Raw genomic sequence first — 18,381 nt, 5'->3', positions numbered from 1 at the left:
ACAAATTCTACATCAAATATTGTTCCTATCTTTCATTGTAGCCAGTCACTTTGTAGCCTGCAATCAAAAATATGTGTCCTGGCAAATTCCCTTTAGGTCATAGTTTAGTTACTATGACCATGAAATGCCACCGATACCTTTATTAAGACGTAGACTGTCACTTGCTGATGTAGTGTAGTAATACTTGTAACTAATGTTTAAAGTCTTGTATCACCATAACTTTTACTTTAAAATTCAGTTTTAACCACAAAAGCGTAAGTATTTGTACAATTCCCGCGAAAGCAGCCATCCGTTTACATTTGTGATGCTAATCCACACCTACTGGGTCTGTTTGTTTGTCCAGATGACTTTCTATGCCCCCGATGGGAGGCGAAACTTGCGTAGACTACTTATATGGTAATTTAACCACTGTCTAGTGGACAATGTATACAGTTGACTAATCTTGTCAATACAGACAATGTCTTGTTTAGTTTAACACATCGCATTTACGAGTACTTAAGTGCTGAACAAGGTTGTGCTATTGCATGGTACAAACATGCACTTTCGGATATACGAGTACCTTCAGACTATTCTATTTAGTTAGCTAGCTACTTATAGTTGAAAGTGTACCACAGCTTGCGGACATTTGGCTAAAACTAAGTGAGTCTGAACACGTAATTTATAAACCCGAAGGTTGAAATTTGTTCAAGAACTGTAGTGCTTATTTATTTTACGACTATAATAAATTCACAATCGCTGCCATCTTGACGCTGCGTTTTTATGTACGTAATTGTTAGCAACCTATAGCTACTAAACTTCTGCGAAAATACTGTTATTTTCTTTTTTAATCATCATCACCTTTATCAACTTACTAATCATGAACAGTAGCAACCGGCATAGAACCACCTAACATTTCGTTCACAAATCAAGTTCATCTCACGCTTACTTTCTCGACAGGTGTTCATAGAAACAATAGTAATTTGGTTTTCCTTTACTTGCTCTATTCATCACGTCCTTATAAATATGATTATAGAGTGTAGTACGTAGTACAAAATCACACAGTTGTCTGAAGTTTTTTAAAAATAATGAAAAGTTTTATTTCTTTGCCACTCATTACATGTAATAAATTACACAACTTATGTACGTATATTGCAAGCATATAATGTAGTGTTCGTAAGTCGACGAAAGTAGTAATAAAACAACTAATTTGTCTAGCCAATTATAGGGTAAATAATAATTAATAGTTAAAGACCAGTGTCCAAATTCTTTTGCTAAAATGTAAAGTATCGATTACAACCGCACCTAAAACTTAACAAGAAGCCTAAAACTAGGACAAATCCGGGGAGAAAGTCGTACATGGACGGCCCTATACAAATTGCATCTTGCCAACCACATTCCTTAGTTCATCGACCCAGCTGACATCAGCAAAATCCAGTCTTGCCAATTTAAACATCACCTGCACGTGTAGGATTATCCTTGGAGGCACCCACGTTGTTATTTACTAGTGTAATGTGAACTGGTTACCCTTCCCACGTTTCACCCCCGATGTCGCCTTGCCAGTAATCGTTATCGAAATTATAATAATAAAAGATACATTTTTATATACGGTATTACGCTTAGGCATGTTTTTGTTATCAAAGCTTCAAAAGGATTGAAAATGTACAATTGATAATGAAAACATGTTAAGTAGAACACACATCCAAACTGCCCCCATGGGTTTACCAACGGTTACCATGCTGGTCTGCCACGCAGAGGTCGCGGGGTTGAATTCCGGGCCGGGAGCAATATTTGTATGACCTACATTTATTTTTCTCGTCAGTTTGGGTGAGGTTTGTGTCCGTTATTATTATTATTTAATTTTAATAATTATGTCATTTCTTCTGAATTACCGATTGAAATAAATTTCTGTAACATTTTGTCGCTCATAAAGGGTGCTGTCGTTAATATTCCAACCATGTCGAAATTTAACGATGCTATTTGTATTTCACTACGAAAATTTAATGTACTCAGGTTACACAATTAGCTTCGAAACTCATTTGATCCCACGCTACACCCACAAAAAATATTTTTGATTTGTATAAAACCGATTATGATAAGACAAGGAATAGGCTTTTATGATTGGCACTTATCTTTAAACTTGCCATACACATTGGAAAACTAATCGACTCTATGCCCTCTTTGTACCAAAATTGCTGGTTTAGGTTTTAATATGATTCAAATAGAAAACAACTGTGAATATAGGAAATGAAACCATTTTTGAGATCTTTATTTTTATATAATACCAAGTGACGGGACGAACAAGTCGTGTGCCTGGTGGTAAGCTACACGCCTGCCCATTACAGTTGCAGTGCCACTCAGGGCTTTAAATCGCAAAGATCTGAGGGGCACTGCTACTGCGCCCGTCACTCTAAGACATAAGTTGACAAGTCTCTTGTGCCTGTAGTTTCACAAGCACCATTAAAAACCGGAGCACAGTAATGCTCACATTACTGCTTGGCGGCAGAAATAGGTAAAGCGGCAGTACTTCCCTAGATTAACTCTATCACAAGGAGCTCTACTGCTACTAAAATCATAAATCTCTCTAAATCATGTATATTTATTTTTTGAAACAAACCAACGTTTCGGGCGTTTTACAGGTCCCATGGTCACAGGTACCAGTGTGACCATGTACAGGTACAGGTGGAGAAGTCGTAGCAAATCGACACTCGGCATATTATCTATTATTAGTTTCATCTTAACACTACGAAAGTCACATAAATAGTGTTAAGCAGTTTTGTTATTGTTGTACGGCAATAAATGTTGGTTTTTTCTTTTTTTCAAATCGAAGATATAATCCATTTACGTTTATTTGATTTTAACTCGGTTTCCAAATAGCTAAATTCAGAAAAACATCCTTAAAGAGATGACGCAGACTTCATGTCGGTTTATACAGTCTTGTACTAAGAATAATTTATTTACCTTACTTATCTGCTTGGTACATAATACATTTTTGTTTTACTTCCTCTTTGTACTTGTGGATTATATTTAATCTTAAAATTGGCTTACCTTGCCCTGCAAGTCGGTAAACTTGTTGAATGTTTTTTAGTAAATTGTGTCATTGTCACACATTTCAAAAACCATCTTGAAAAATATTTGTCTTTTATCTAATTTGGACGAATCGAAATCCAATTAGTCGATTTGATTGTATAATCTTGATTAAATAAGAAGTAACATTAAAAAACGTAAACACTCAGTATAATACTTATTACGTTGACATATTAAATCAATACGGCCACTATTTCTAAATTCCCTTACTACTTGCCAAGTTGCTAACGCCGGTTACAGTTCGTTGCACACTTTACTGCACACTGTACTTCTCGTTTTTTTCCTTTTTAATATTGCAACAAGTAACATATCATTAGGTGCGCTCTTGTTACAAATACCGTCTTTAAGTTTCTAGGCGGTTGCACAACCTTAGTACTTATCGACGTTAACGTGTTTCTTTTCAGTACAGACTTTTGCACTGTACCTTTCGCTTTTCAACAATTTTTTTCTTCACATGTACTACGACGGTGGAAATTTCTAATGTCGTAAGGAATATTTTGTCGTAAGGTCATTTTCCTTTACGACAAAATGTCCCTTACGACATTTCAAATTTCCACCATCGATATGGTGTCTATTTATTCGGTGGTTTGTGCTTAAAATATTTCACTGAATAACGAACTCACGTTACTTTACATTGCTGTAATTAAGATCACACACAAGTGTGAAACTAAATCGAAGCTACTGGTCGTGTCAGTGCCCCCCAATGTGATATTATGCTGACTTTTCCACAAGGGAATAAAATAGAATACTTATCCGAGCTCCTACACATAGTGGTTACACATAGGAAATGAAACTGTATCGTTACTCCAATTTTGACTTATTTTCGGATCTAAAGCACGTATATTTGTTTCGAACAAACATGTATAATAAAAATTAATATATAATACATTAAAATATACAGTTGTACAAATATATATAAATATATACATATATATATATGCTGTAAGCTGTTAAACATATAGAACGCAGTCTATTATTAATACGTTAAAAATGTATTCTATTTCGTCCGTTATTTAGAGAGTGCTCGGATCACCACGACATACTTTAGGTGGTTAGCTATTCATATACACAATTTCAATAACTACGTAATGACTGGGAAGTTTTGCTTTTTGTGACCGTGAACAACAGTAAATGCGATATTTTATTTGGTATCATTGTTATTAAAATTGGCAGACATATGCAATAAATTTAAAAGCCCTGCCTACAATATTGCGTGTTTTATGCGTAAACACGTGTCGATATTAAACCACATAACATTACTAAAAAAAGTTCTAAAACTGTAGTTTTTTTAATTTATTAGAATAAATGTAACAAACTGCTACTAACATTCGCTTTTAAAAAGACACGTTTTTAAAAAGTAAAAATGAGACATTCACACGGTTTAATAACTGCGGCGGCACACGGCGCGAATTCCTTTCCGATTGGCGGACGGGCGTGTTTTTGTGGCCACGCACTTTCTTCTCTCTCGTAGGTACTTTCTCGTCTTGGGAACGTTGCCCACATATAAAACAGACAGGTTTTGAAGAAATCTTTTATCTACCTCTTGAAGTAAAATCCCGTTTTTTTAACACTACAAAACGGTAGGAGATCGTTACGTACACTGAACTATGAAATAATATGTGCAATGCTTCAAGTATTTTGACAAATTGCAATAGGCAATTGCATCTACACCGTGCCATAATTCATTTATGGAATTGATACAGGAGATACGCCGCTTTATGACAACATTCCGCAAGGAATACTTAGTGTATGTGGCTCTTTTCTTGTGAGGTTATCCCGAAAATTTATGATAGCAAATGAACCACATTTCAAAGCACGTTGACTTTTCCCATTTGTTTCATACAATTGTCTTCCAGTAATACTTTATCTTAACGCACTCGCACACACTCAACATATCCCCGCACTAGGGAAACCATGTGTCGCGGGTGCCATGGACAAACACATAGACAACCACAAATTACACCCAAACACACGAGAGAAATAAATGTAGGCCCTACAAATATTTCTCCCGGCCCGGGAATCGAACCTGGGACCTCTGCGTGACACTCCAGCATGATAACCGTTCAGCCACGGAGACAGAGAAATCTTAGACCTCGTTACTTGACACGTCATTATGTTCTTTACAATGTGTAATATTGTATTTTTTTTCCCTTTTCAGGTACGTGCAACCCAGAAACGTAGGAAAGACAAAAAAGAAAATCTATTATCCTGCTAAGTATTTCAATGGGTAATTTTATCTTCATCCAATATTATTCGTCATTCCTGTAACACTTACTTACTCTTTAATCGCAATATCTGTCTGTTTTGTGGCGCCCTCCTTCGATACAATAATTTTAACTTAAAGCAGGTGACTCCAAGTTTTCCACTATATCTTATTTATTCCGCTGTACGTCCGCATATATCATTATACCTCGTCTCCCGTTATCTGATAAGATTGACGTGACATCTCAATGATGGAGCTATCCTACAAGGTTATACAGTCATATTGTTCCATTGCTTGTCAGTATATATAGTAGTTAAAATGATTATAATGAAGCCGTTTCCTACGTAGACAAACACTGCAAAGTTCTTGCATCTTCTTCATGAAGTTCTTGACTGTAGACGTACTTTGAAGCGTTTATGTAATAATGTTAGGTACATTATTTTAATGTCAAACAGCACAAAACGTTCAAAGTGTATTTTTTGCCCAAAAATCGTATATTTTAATTAGCAATTTATTATATTGTTTCTATACACATCTTTAATATGTCTGAGATTTGCAAACGCAAAACCTACTCCCCCTGAACGTCTCGCGTGATTTAGATTTCACAATACATTTCTCGTTTTGCGAGAACTGCGTGGAATAATGTGGTTAAAACAAAACGTCAACAAGCCCACATTGCCCTATTAAGTATACCAGATAACATATCTGACTGTATATCGACACACGCTATTGTATTGGATTCAATGTTGCGATCAAATTTTCTTTGTCCTTTATCGATGTCATAATGTTTCGCATTGTTCTTTTAGTTTCCGTACTGGTTGATGGTTGCACATATCTGGTTGAGCAGAAATCTTTATTTAAGATCCGTTAACGTTACTTTGAATATCACTTCGTGTAAAATTCTTTAATTGTTGCTATAGTAGGCGAGTTAAATTCAATACTAAGTTTAATTTCGATCGTTATGGCAAAACAATTTACGTAATTAAATTTTCCTCCTACAGTTTCTAATTTATTTTACTTGTCCAAATTCGTATAAATCTGGTATATTCTTCTATCATTCTAGAGGATTCACTACTCTAAAATGACATCAACCACTTTTATATGGCAAAACAACAACTGTTTATGGAGAGGCACCAACTCCCAATTAACGAAGGGGTCAATAACCAAGGCCAATGCTTAACAAGAAGAATCTAAGCGTTGAAGTAAAATTAAGCTTAGTCTTCTGCCCTTGGAGTTTTCCTGTGTTGGAACAATTTTGTAAGAATCAGTTCTTCAATCAAACATAAAACGTCATATTCCACGAGTTCACTTTACATTATAGTGATCAATGCGTGTATATTAATTCTGATGGTTATGTGTAATACTCATTCAAGATCATAACATCCTTGTGAGGCTTCAACGTGTCTTGCAAATGAAACTTCTTAATAAAACGCGTTTTACGGAAATCTTCGCCTTTGCGCCTTTTATAGCGCAAGTTATTTCAAGATTGAGTGGATTCACATAAGCGTAACGGTAAAATAAGGTCTTTACATTTATTAAAAAGAAGCGTAAGATAGTGTCCTCAAGGGTTGGAACTTAAATATTGTCAATGCTTAATAAATTAAAATAATAAAATCGAAGTCCAGAATCACGAATAAATTAACTTCGGGTAGTTACGTCATTGATATCTCAAACACCCAATAATCTTTCACTGGGCGTTTTACGTCTTTAAAATGGATACCGACATTAAAAATTTTTACGCTGTTCATCAAATCTAACCTACCACAGTCGCAACGATGAGGCCATTTCACTATGTAGTGAATATAAATTACTTTTTACTCAGTAATATGCTATGCGTACTTTTATCATATTTCACACGTCGTGGTAATTTTTATAGCAGTATTATCTTTACTGCGTCTTGTGTTTCTAATATTTTCTTTCAGCTTTGTTTATTCTGAAATTTGGAATTATTTGTGGTTGCACGTTACTAATGATAGTCATTCTTATCTACATTACGAATAGCAGACTTTAGCAATATTTTATAGGTAATTAGCGTTTTGATAATAGAATTGCATAATCATTTTCAACAATTTCTACCTTTTTGCTAACCCTTTATACGAATTAATATGATGTTCTAAACCAGATACCATTATTTCTAATCTGCTCAAACTATAAATCGTGTTATTCAGAATTCGTCACATATTGCCAAATATGAAGCGACCAACGGCGAGTTATCTCCCTTGCATCCTAATAAAGAGATCACGATTGGACAACTTACGAAAAAGGACATTCAAGTTAGCTGGCGTCTGCTAACGACATATTACGCAGCTGTTAAAATTTGGCATTTTTACTTAATGCTTTTTCTTCAAATTCGATTGCAATTTTCTTATTCAATTAACTATTTTTTTTTTCATGGTTGGCAATCACTGCTAAGAGACCAGCAACCGTAACGAATTTAATGATGGTAACATAAGTTTCATTACTTTGCATTTATTTTGTACGTTCTCCGAGCACTTCAATAGTCACCTACGTGTGTGGTGGGTAGGTGCCCCGCGTTACAGTTACATTAATCTGAGCGAATTCATGGATTGTTAACCCTTTCATTGACAGTACTTAAATAGTACCGCACACAAAAATGTCAGTACTTTTCTTGCCGTAGTGCTTATATTGATTCGATATATAATGTAGAAGCAGTAGAGCTCCTTGTGAAAGATTTCATCCAGGGAAATACTGCTACTGCGAGCATTACTGCGTTCCGGTTTTGAAGGGTAAGGGTGCTGGTAAAATTGCACGCACAGGGGACTTTTCAAGTTATGTCTCACTATGACGGGGGCAGTGACAGTGGCTCAGATCTTTGGATTTAAAGCTCTGAGTGGCACTGCAACTGACGTCGCACGACTTATTCGTCCCATCACTTAGTACCATAAAAAAGGTCATTGTACATAAGTATACATTGAATTTTGTCAGTACGTCGTTGATATTCTCTATAGAAAGGGAGTAGGTGGCAACTTATCCTATAGGTGAAAACCATCATCCATCTTCAGACTAATATACCATTCTTCTAACTTCGAACCGAAGTTCAAGTGGTTTTCATATATCACGTTAATGGATCTCCTAATAGCTTTGTTTATTTACCACTATGTACTGGCCTTGTGATGTTCGGAAGAATCAATTAACCTTGCACCTTATTGTATTTCTTGATACAAATTATAATGGGTCATCCGTCATCCGGAAGCGCTTTCGTGACGTATCGAGTTCATCATCAACGGAATTACGTAAGGACAGCGCAGACGCCGCTTATATCCGTCCTATGATACATTCGTCGACGTACCAGCTGAAACGTTTCAGCTGAAATAAGTCTAATTGCTTTAGTCGCAAGATTCAACGTAGCACCAATTGTTTTAATGCGTTACTACGCTTTGGATCGCGATGTAGTATGGACGCGGGCCAGGCCGGGCCATGATGTGACTATTCCCGTCTGGTTAGCTGGATACCGTGTCCGTTTGCCTGCTAACTTCTTTTTGGCACACGTCTTTCAATTCTGGCGTCTTTTTCATTGTAGGGCATTGGAAGAAAGTTTGTTTAAAATTCTAATTCACTAGTATACTTCTGGTCTATTGGAATCCCATCATTTAAGTCACTTATTTCTTAAAGTGTATATTGTATCACAAATGCATTGGAAATATTACTAAAGACACTAAAATCACCAACAGCAACAATCGAAAGTTTAAAAATTAATTCGCATCAATTAAAAACATTATTATAACATCTGCCATGCACTCAACGAATGATATTCGTCAATAGTCAATGTTCAATCTGCATCCAATTTATATTAATGAGTGCTCGTCATAACATTAGTATTTGGCGTCCTTATAACGTTCAGTATGTATATTCGGCATACTTTATTATGGCGTATTTGGCAATCGACGTCCGGTTTATATTAAGCAACTTCCATCATTTTTGTTGTTATTGTGTTTTATATAATAAATCATCCACCCGCAAAATAGGCGCTACGGCAATGATTGCAATCATTGCCAATCAGCTCCTGCACCCTACACAGTACACTTATGACGCCGATTAATTTTATTAGTTTTAATAAAAATCAAATAAATTTAAATAGCAAATGCATATAACTGCAGCGTACTTCGTTTATCAAATCTAGAAAATAAAATAAATAAATACCTGCATGCTTCTCATTAAAAACAAATTTGTACAGGAAAATCTCACAGTCGTTGTAACACCTGTGGTGTGGTACTTTTTCTCATTTGACAATTTAATTGAAAAATTTCGATGTCCCTTTTAATTGACTCCAAATATCTGTTGTGCACAAACTATCAATGATCGAGTTACGACCAATAAACTACGGCGTCCGATCCTGTTACTAGTAACCAGCATGTAGCCTTTTAATGGCTGAGACGCCATTAAAGGCCGGTGCTCTCGGCCTTTCTCGAGATAAACACGTTTATTGATATTGCTATTAGGGAGCGACAAAAACTACAGGTCCATTACAAGAATTGTGGCGATAGCTATAAAGCCTTATAGGCCGTGTGAGCCCATAAAGCTTACAGCGTAAATGTCGAGTACTTTTTTGAAGTTCGGTTGTATTTGTTAAGTTTTTATTCCTGAATAATGTGTGTTTTTTCTTTTTGTAAGTATGGTATAACAGGCTGTTGCAGTTGCAACTATACATCCAGGCACCTGTTTTGCGTGTGGTAGGTGCAGGGTCCTACTCGTACCCGAGCTCCTCCAAAAATCTCGGCACCTCCTGAGTTTGTCGCAGACTTCGGCACTCCAAGGTATTTCGCCGTGTAGTTGGTCACGCCAGAGCATTGCAGTAGGATTTTTGCGACGGTTTCCTCTCCCTCCAGGGTTGTCCGTGATACCAGTTTAAAAAAGGTGTTTATTATATGGACCCGTCAGAGCTTGGTAGTAAGTAAAAAAATGTTTATTTAAAAATGTTTTTATGCGATTCCGAGTAACGTAATTAGTGATGATTATTATCTCTTAAAATATTATTACTTGTCATCACCCTGCGAACGCAACGAAAAAGACAACAGTATTAAAACAACAATATGATCCAGATGGTGATTTGAAAGTTTTTAAATAGCTAGATATTATCGAATCTGAAGTTAAAGTGGTGCGATAAATATATTATGTCCATCTATTCTGTGGTTTTGTGAGGTTTTACAGAGACCGCGACCACATATACTTTGGGCCACAAACCTCGTTCAAAATCAACATCGACCTGATCTAACCGAACGGGTTTGCTATACAACACTTGTACGAACGTCGCATGGTTTTCCAATGCATTCTACTTGTGGAATGCACGCTTCGATAAGTTTTTGGAATTATGCGTCCGATCACTTTGTTTGGGTAACGATTGGATAGAATTGGATTTCATTTATTTTTTACGCTCATGAGTTCTGGTATTTAATCCCTAAACTTTCTATATAGTTCAAATTTTGAGACAGTAATAAAAATTCGTAAAATGTTTTGTAAAAATATTACTTTCTCTATTTTGCTTTGACTCATATAAGATCACAACAGAATACTCACGTTTAGTTTAATTCTTCCACGCCTATTTCATGTCATTATGAGATACGTTTACTGCGAACATCATTCGCCCTAGTTGCAAGACTTATTGCATTATTTACTGACCATTACTAAGTTATAGGTGGTGCGTTGTTAAATCTTACCAATATTTCTCGTCAGCTAGACGATGTTTATGTCTTTAATAGTTTCAATGTGCACTTATAGTTTGCAGTAGCCGATTTCATAGGTTAACCATTATTTTATGAGTTATGTTGTCACCATCTGATACATACTTTTTCTTCAAGGGTTCATGTAATAACACAAGTTTAAACATTTGACACAGATCTTCAGAATTCAGAAATAAACAAATGAAGCTAGCTCTTGACCTCGTTTCTTTTTCGCTGCGTGACTAATGTTATAGGACTGTCCAAGATTAAATTTATTGTGAATACGTAGAAATAAAAGCTCCAGATATTGAAAATATTTCAAGTACTTTTTTGTCTATCCTTATTTTATTTAGAATAAGTACACAGATTAAGACGGAATGTAGCAAAGTCCAGTCTAAACAAATAAAATGTATTCGGTCAATTATTAATTGTATTGACCTTTATTTGTAATAAGTTTCATGTCCTTCAATTTGTCTTCTCTTCATCAAGGCCAATGAGTCGTTCGCACCTTAACCTGAGTCTACGATCGTTTTATTAGACTTCTTTATTTATCAAATGTTTACACAGTGCCTGTAATTCTCCTCAACTTCTCTAAATAACATAATTTTATCTTTCTTTTGAAGAAGTTATAAACTATCTGAGTGATAGCCCAAATAACTGCTCGGCGTGTCGACCTTGATTTCATTTTCGATGGACCAAATAGCTCCGGAATCGCCTCGCTCATTAAATCGAACTTTTGTGACATAATCTAACCGAAAAACAATGGATTTCATCATTTAAATCAATATTATATTTCTTATTATTCTAGGGATAAATCTATAATACAAAAATGTGTATATAGGAAACTCAAAGTTTATACAACACTTGTGCGTTGTATAAACTTTGAGATTAATCTGTCTTAAAACATTCACAACTCTTACTATGAATTTTGTTCCTGTAATTTTGAAAAATTACAGCAAAATAGTAGCGCCATACTACAATGAAATTTTATTGTATTACCTTATCTGGATGATTTACCTGAAACTTACCTGTTCTTTGTGAATGTAAACAAACCTCACGTGACCGATTAGTCGTCAATTGATTGTAGTTTAATCATACAAGTGTCGTTGACTCGTCCATTGCTGTCGTAATTTTGTACTGCAATTAGTGTTAATTGTCTGATTGTTTATTCATATACTCCAGTGATTTGGTTTTGGAATTTTTTGGGTCTGCTAGAGATTTCCATTGTCTGTTATACAATTTCTACTGGTTTCTTTTTCAAATTAGACCCGTTTTCTTCGTATCGTAATACATGATATGAATTAAACGGAAGGACATTATTGTTCTATTAAAATATCAGTATTTTATCCTGTAATTTGTTCGCATGAGACGTATTGCTATTATTCGGATTTTAGGAGTTCACAGTCGAATTACTAATATAATTATACAATAATGATGAATATTTAAATGCCATTTTACGCTTACATCATTTTATTTACCCGTTCGCTCTTTCAATGTTTCAAGCTTAATCCCAAACTAAAACTGGTTCATACTCCGCATCTATAGATGTTTGTATCGCTCAGATTTTGCAACGAGCCTGCAAGTGGAATGCGGCAAGTGAATGTCGAGTCTCGAGGCATCCCTACCTAGGACGCAGTAAACACTTGCACAGTAGGAAATTAGTAAGATTTCAAAAAGATTAGAGCAAAATCCAAAATCCAAATAGTAAAGTCCTAAAAATAATTACTAACAATGTTATGACGAAATTAGTATAATTTATTATCAAATAAATATTTTTTAAGTTATTTTCTATCATTATTATCAAATTTGTCTCCATTTCTTGTTAGGTGATATACTACTAACTGCCTACACATCTTCATGCGACTGTAACTTTTAACTGTAAAAAATATATTTGGGTCGCACTCCATGTTAATGTACTGTGTTACAGTGTACTGGCAAATGCCACAAAGTCAAACGTGATACCGCCTACAAAGCTGTGGCGAAATTGTTTTAGGCTTTACGACCTTATCCGACCTTATCTTGCTCCTCAGACGCTTACTTGTACGACATTATAGTTACAAACCTTAAAGAGATTAATTCACTTACACCTTTAATTAAACCCACGGTAATTAATGTATTATAATTGTGAAAATGAGAGGCTTTTGTTCATTATTATAATACATTCCAAATACAGTAGACAATTTTTCGTTTAAAGACTTTTTCGATGCTAAGTGTTCAACTATCGAAATTCCATTTGAAATGCGATGTAGGAGTATAACGAGAAAGTATCGAAAGTGAAATGTGTTGAACCATTTATGGCAGACGTAGGACAGCACTTTTCTAAGTGACCCCGAGCAAAATCATGCTTAGCTGAATACAAACATATACGGATAGGGTAAGCTTAAGATACTGTATGATATGATGACCAAAGAAACTAAATATTTATTGTAAACCAAACGTCCTTACGATACCCCGCCTATTAGCACAGTTAATTTCATTTATAAACATTGTCTTACATCTTTTATTTGCTATTAAATTTTCATTGCCCGTAGTCATGTTGTACGTTTTAAAGTACAAATCATCCAATTAAAATAATTTGTCTTCACCTGTTAAAACATTAACCTTTGTACGCCGCTAGCTCGATTTCGTAATACTCAGCAATTTTGTCTTATTTAAATTTCTATTGTACTATAACTTCTTAATGTCAAATTACAGTATTTGTAAACGCTATCGTTATTCGCGCCCTTGTAATACATATTTGATCTAAACTTATGCGAAGGTTCACTGTTATAACTTATTATGCATTGTCGTCAACTTCAAGGTGGAATTCTCGAATCATTTGACACTTCATATCAATGTGCAAATTTGTTCTACGTAATTAATTTATATAATGTTACTATGTTGCATACGTTTACTTTGTTCAGATTTTTATTGATTCCAGAAGAAATCCAACCAGTGACTGATTGAACATCCAATCAGTCACTGGTTGGATTTCTTCTAGAATTATCATCTTATTTGTACGCCGTGTCAAGTTCCTAATTGCCAGCATTAATACGAAAGTCTGTTTTAACTTGTCCGACAACTGTCTCCCGTCCCTTTCTTTCGAAAGCATTATCTATATGTTTGTCTTGTGTGTCTCTCACTCAGTCCACCTGTTCCGCGACACAGATCTTCCGTCCATTGCTTTCTATTTTTGCTCTGTGTGTGTTAAATACATTACTGTGTTCTTTTTCGCTCTCATCAATTGATAGGTGATAGTTCGAAAGCCATCTCAAAGTTGCTTATTATGCTCACTGGTAGCCAGCAAATTCTCTTAATTTATTATGAGCTTTGACAGATAGTCAGCATGAACAAAAGTGACACTGCAATTTTGCACTGTAAAGTTTTAAAACGGTATCTCTTGTGTCAATGTTATAATTTCCGAGCATTCTATATAGTTCTATAACGAGTTATCAATGCCTACTAACATTTTATTATTCAAACCCTGTACAAATTTTGTGTAAATAATTTTAATCTTTTGGAGATACAAAAAAAAAATCATGTTACAAAAGAAATATTTATTTCACATTTTAAAATAAGTAATAATTAATTTTTTAACATGTGCAAAACTCTTGATTGAAAATATTGCCATTGGACATTATACGTTTTTTTAAGCGTCTAAACAAATTGTTGCTCCATGGCCTCTCGTATAAAAGATTGTTGCCACAATTTTTATGCCCACACTGCGCCCACGTCTGACCTTGCTGTGAGGGCTTTTCGTCTGGAAACACCCAAACCGTTGATTGACGATTAGTTGATGTGTCATACTGATGGACTTAAGTCTTATCTTTAATTATAGTATGAATGAACCGCAGAAGTGTCAGTTTTCGAATTTTACAATAATTTCGTGGTGCCGGCCCAGTCACCAAAACCTATTTTTATTTAGGAATCAGTGAATGAATCCAACGCTAACAAAGCTTACTGGCGTGAAGCTGATGATGTAACATGCCGCTGATGAAATCTCAATAGGCTCTTACTTTTTTGTAGATATTATTTGTAATTTTGGGTCGTTTTTTTTTCATCGATCTATATTTTCATTCTATATAAAAAGGCCGGCTGCTTCTCTCGTCATTATTTCAAAGAATACTTTAACTACTATAAGCACGGTGCGAGGTCAACAAGCCTAATACTAATGTCTTTACACTCACTTTCATTTCAACCAACTTTAAAATCGTATACCACATTATACGAAAATGCACTCGTTCGTATTCAATTTTACCATGGGAATTGGAATTTGAAATAAATAATGTTTAGGAAATGAAACTATTTTTCCGGATTTAAATCGCGTATATTTGTTTTTTTCAAACAAACCGACGTTTCGGGCCCTTTACAGGTCCCATGGTCACGGTTGACTGAGGTGGTACAGTCTTCAACCAGTTATGTCTAATATTAATGCAAAACAAAAAAAAATAAATCTGACGTATTCATGACCACGGTCGCGTTACCTTTATCTGCACGGAGGATGACTAATTCAGGATCTGCGCGTAAGGTCTTCAGCGCGTTATATTCATCTCGAGTAAGATTCGGTCTGGGCTGTTTATTTGAACGCAATATTGACGAAACATCTTGGCGTATTGCCTCCAAATCTTCCTTTCTCATGTTGTTTTTAACTAGACAATCCTTAACGTTACAAATAATTTCTTCGTATGGAACACGACGAGGAGCCACTGCGTAATTCAAACGTGAGAGGTGTTACAGACAAGATCGGAAGAGTCCTCAGGCGTGCATCTATCAAGACCTATTTCAAGCCCCTGAAGAAGATTTCTCAGTTCCTGAGACCCGTGAAATGTAACATCCCCTTACAGGATGCAGGAGTTTACAAGCTTGACTGTGAGTGCGGTGTCTCTTACATTGGACAAATAAAGCGAAGTATTTGTACCCGCGTCAAAGAACATATAGCTGATGTCAAACACCGTCGCGTAAACAAATCTGCTGCAGTCTGCGAGCATGTCATGGATAAACCTACACATTCAATGAAGTTTGACAAACTCTAGGTCCTTGCAAAAGAAGTCCGTTATCTACCCAGGATGCTGCGAGAGGCCATTGAAATTAAAAAACATCCTAATTTCAACAGGGAAGATGGTTTCTCCGTACCACCAGTTTGGGATCCAGTATTTCCTCTAATGAAAAATCCCAAACAGGCATAAGACTGCAGTACTAATTAATATGTTTTTAGTTTATTCTAATTTCTATTAATAATTAATAATAAACTAAACTTAATAAAAATTCATTCAGTAAAATAATTTGTAAAACTTAATGTAGCGTAAATTGGAATGTTTTCTTTGTAAAATTAAAAATAAGGTATTTAATTAATAACTATTGTAACTATAGTGAAAAAATAGGGTGGTTTGCATTAATATTAGACATAACTGGTTGTAGACTGTACCACCTCAGTCAACCGTGACCATGGGACCTGTAAAGGGCCTGAAACGTCGGTTTGTTTGAAAAAACAAATATACGCGATTTAAATCCGGAAAAATAGTTTCATTTCCCATGTGTAACAATCGCGAAAACCTAAGAAATCGATATAAATAATGTTGTTATAATTATTTTATAGCTCAATTGAGCTCCTTTTCTAACAGTTAGTTATCTCAAAACAAAACTCTAGTTGTCTGTATCTTAATAAAATTTACGTAACAATCAGGTGATTCAAGTCTTAACACAAGTTTATGGCCATTGTGCTACATGTTGACGTTTTCACTACAAATTTTCGCACGTTCGAAACCATTGTTCTATTTTTTCTGCCATTTAATGTATTATGATCACTTTCGATAGTTTAGTTGCATGCCACTTTTAATTATTTATCTCACATAATATCTTTTAGCAAGGACGGGCCTTTGCTTACAACAAAAACCCAAAATGTACTACAGACACTCTACATAATATGGCTAACATGCAACATAAACATTGTGCATATAAAACAAAGTTCACGCTCGAAATGGTCTCCTGCTTTGTATGCTTTTTGACTAGCCAGTATTCGTGTTTTACGTTAGCACGTGTTGGTTAGCAGTGGTATACAGCATTAAATAAAGCGTGCTTTATTATTTACTGATTGCTTATAATCGACTCCATTGCCAATGCTCTATACATAATTATATCCGCTGGTTGGACATGTACCACCAGGAGGTCGCATCGAGAGGAGCATGTAGATAGCAGTGGCGAGGCGTTCATATAACTTGATTCTCATTAGCTTGCCTAAAATTTTCCACGTATGCCTAACATTGACTTACAAGTCAATGATGCCTAATGTACGAGACAGCGCGCATACCCCACTACTTAAAAACTTTACTCAAAATATTCATTAATAAACGTGTAGTAATTAAGCTGTCCTTGATAATACGGAGCTTCCCGATGGATCTTATGGATGGATGGATGGAACATATCACAGCCCGAGTTAACCGGTAATTTTTCGGCTTTCATTTCATTTATAAAACCAACGCGCATACATCAAAATTCGCGCACCCATTCGCAAAAGTCCGCTATCATACATTGGCAGAAATGGCTCGCCCCGGTAACCCGCTAATATGTTTCATAAGAAAGATTGTTACCAAGTTTAAACCTTTTTTTGACTATTATACGAATTTTATAATAACATTAATTAAAAAACGTCTGTTAGTATTTTGTAAACGTTGAACAATAAATAGCTTTACAAAAATGTTTGGTTTCAATTAAAAAGTAAAGTGGCAACAATTGCATTCACTTGTCGCGATTGGTCGCGATTCTCGCGATATGAAAGTTTGTTTACAAGTAATTAATTGTCAAAATAATGTAATAAAGTAATAAATTTTATATTTAGCGTTGTGGAACCAGTGAAATTAACTTTACTAGTGTCTTGTCTGCTAATAAGTGTCGTTTTAAGTTTCGCCAAGGCGTCTTTTGAAATATTTTTAACAGGTACCACATTTTTTGTTTTTCTGTATTTTTTATTTGTAAATGGCCCCTTTAGTCCAATTCGATTATTATTCTAAGCACGTCTTTTACGAAAAAAATTAGATTTGTTAAGGTAGGTGATTTTTTTTTAACCGGCTTTACTAACGAAAATTTTCACTCCTCGTCACTGGTAGATAGGATGTACACTGTACACTGTACCCAAATCACAAAGATTTAACAAAACTTTCTTGAACGTGTCAAAAATCTTGAACGTTACTGTTCGACGTATATTTTGTGCCATCGTCATAGAGACTTCCATTTGATTATGTGTTATGAGTTGCTATCGCTGACCTTGAAATTTGCACAGACCCCAAACTGGCGTCTGTCGGACTGAAGAACAAGTTCACCAATAGGACAGACTTGCGAATGCTTTTAAAGCTCTGAGTGGCACTGCAACTGTTATGGATAGCCGTGTTGCTTACCACCAGGCGCACGACTTGTTCGTTCCGTCGCTCGGTATTATTAAAAAATAACTTTCCGAGTGGACCA

At 35.4% G+C, this 18,381-nt stretch overlaps 1 protein-coding gene across 3 annotated transcripts in view; it reads left to right on the top strand.

Moving 5' to 3' along the window:
• LOC113231739 (myc box-dependent-interacting protein 1) overlaps positions 1 to 18,381 on the top strand; it is a 55,328-nt gene that overhangs the window by 4,722 nt on the left and 32,225 nt on the right. The gene's annotated exons all lie outside the window — the stretch shown is intronic.

This window comes from Hyposmocoma kahamanoa, unplaced genomic scaffold (genome assembly GCF_003589595.1).
Source record: "Hyposmocoma kahamanoa isolate Upper Pololo Valley unplaced genomic scaffold, ASM358959v1 66, whole genome shotgun sequence".
Lineage (NCBI taxonomy): Eukaryota > Metazoa > Arthropoda > Insecta > Lepidoptera > Cosmopterigidae > Hyposmocoma > Hyposmocoma kahamanoa.
The sequence above is the reverse complement of the archived record's forward strand: the minus strand, read 5'-3'. Positions and strand labels throughout refer to the sequence as shown.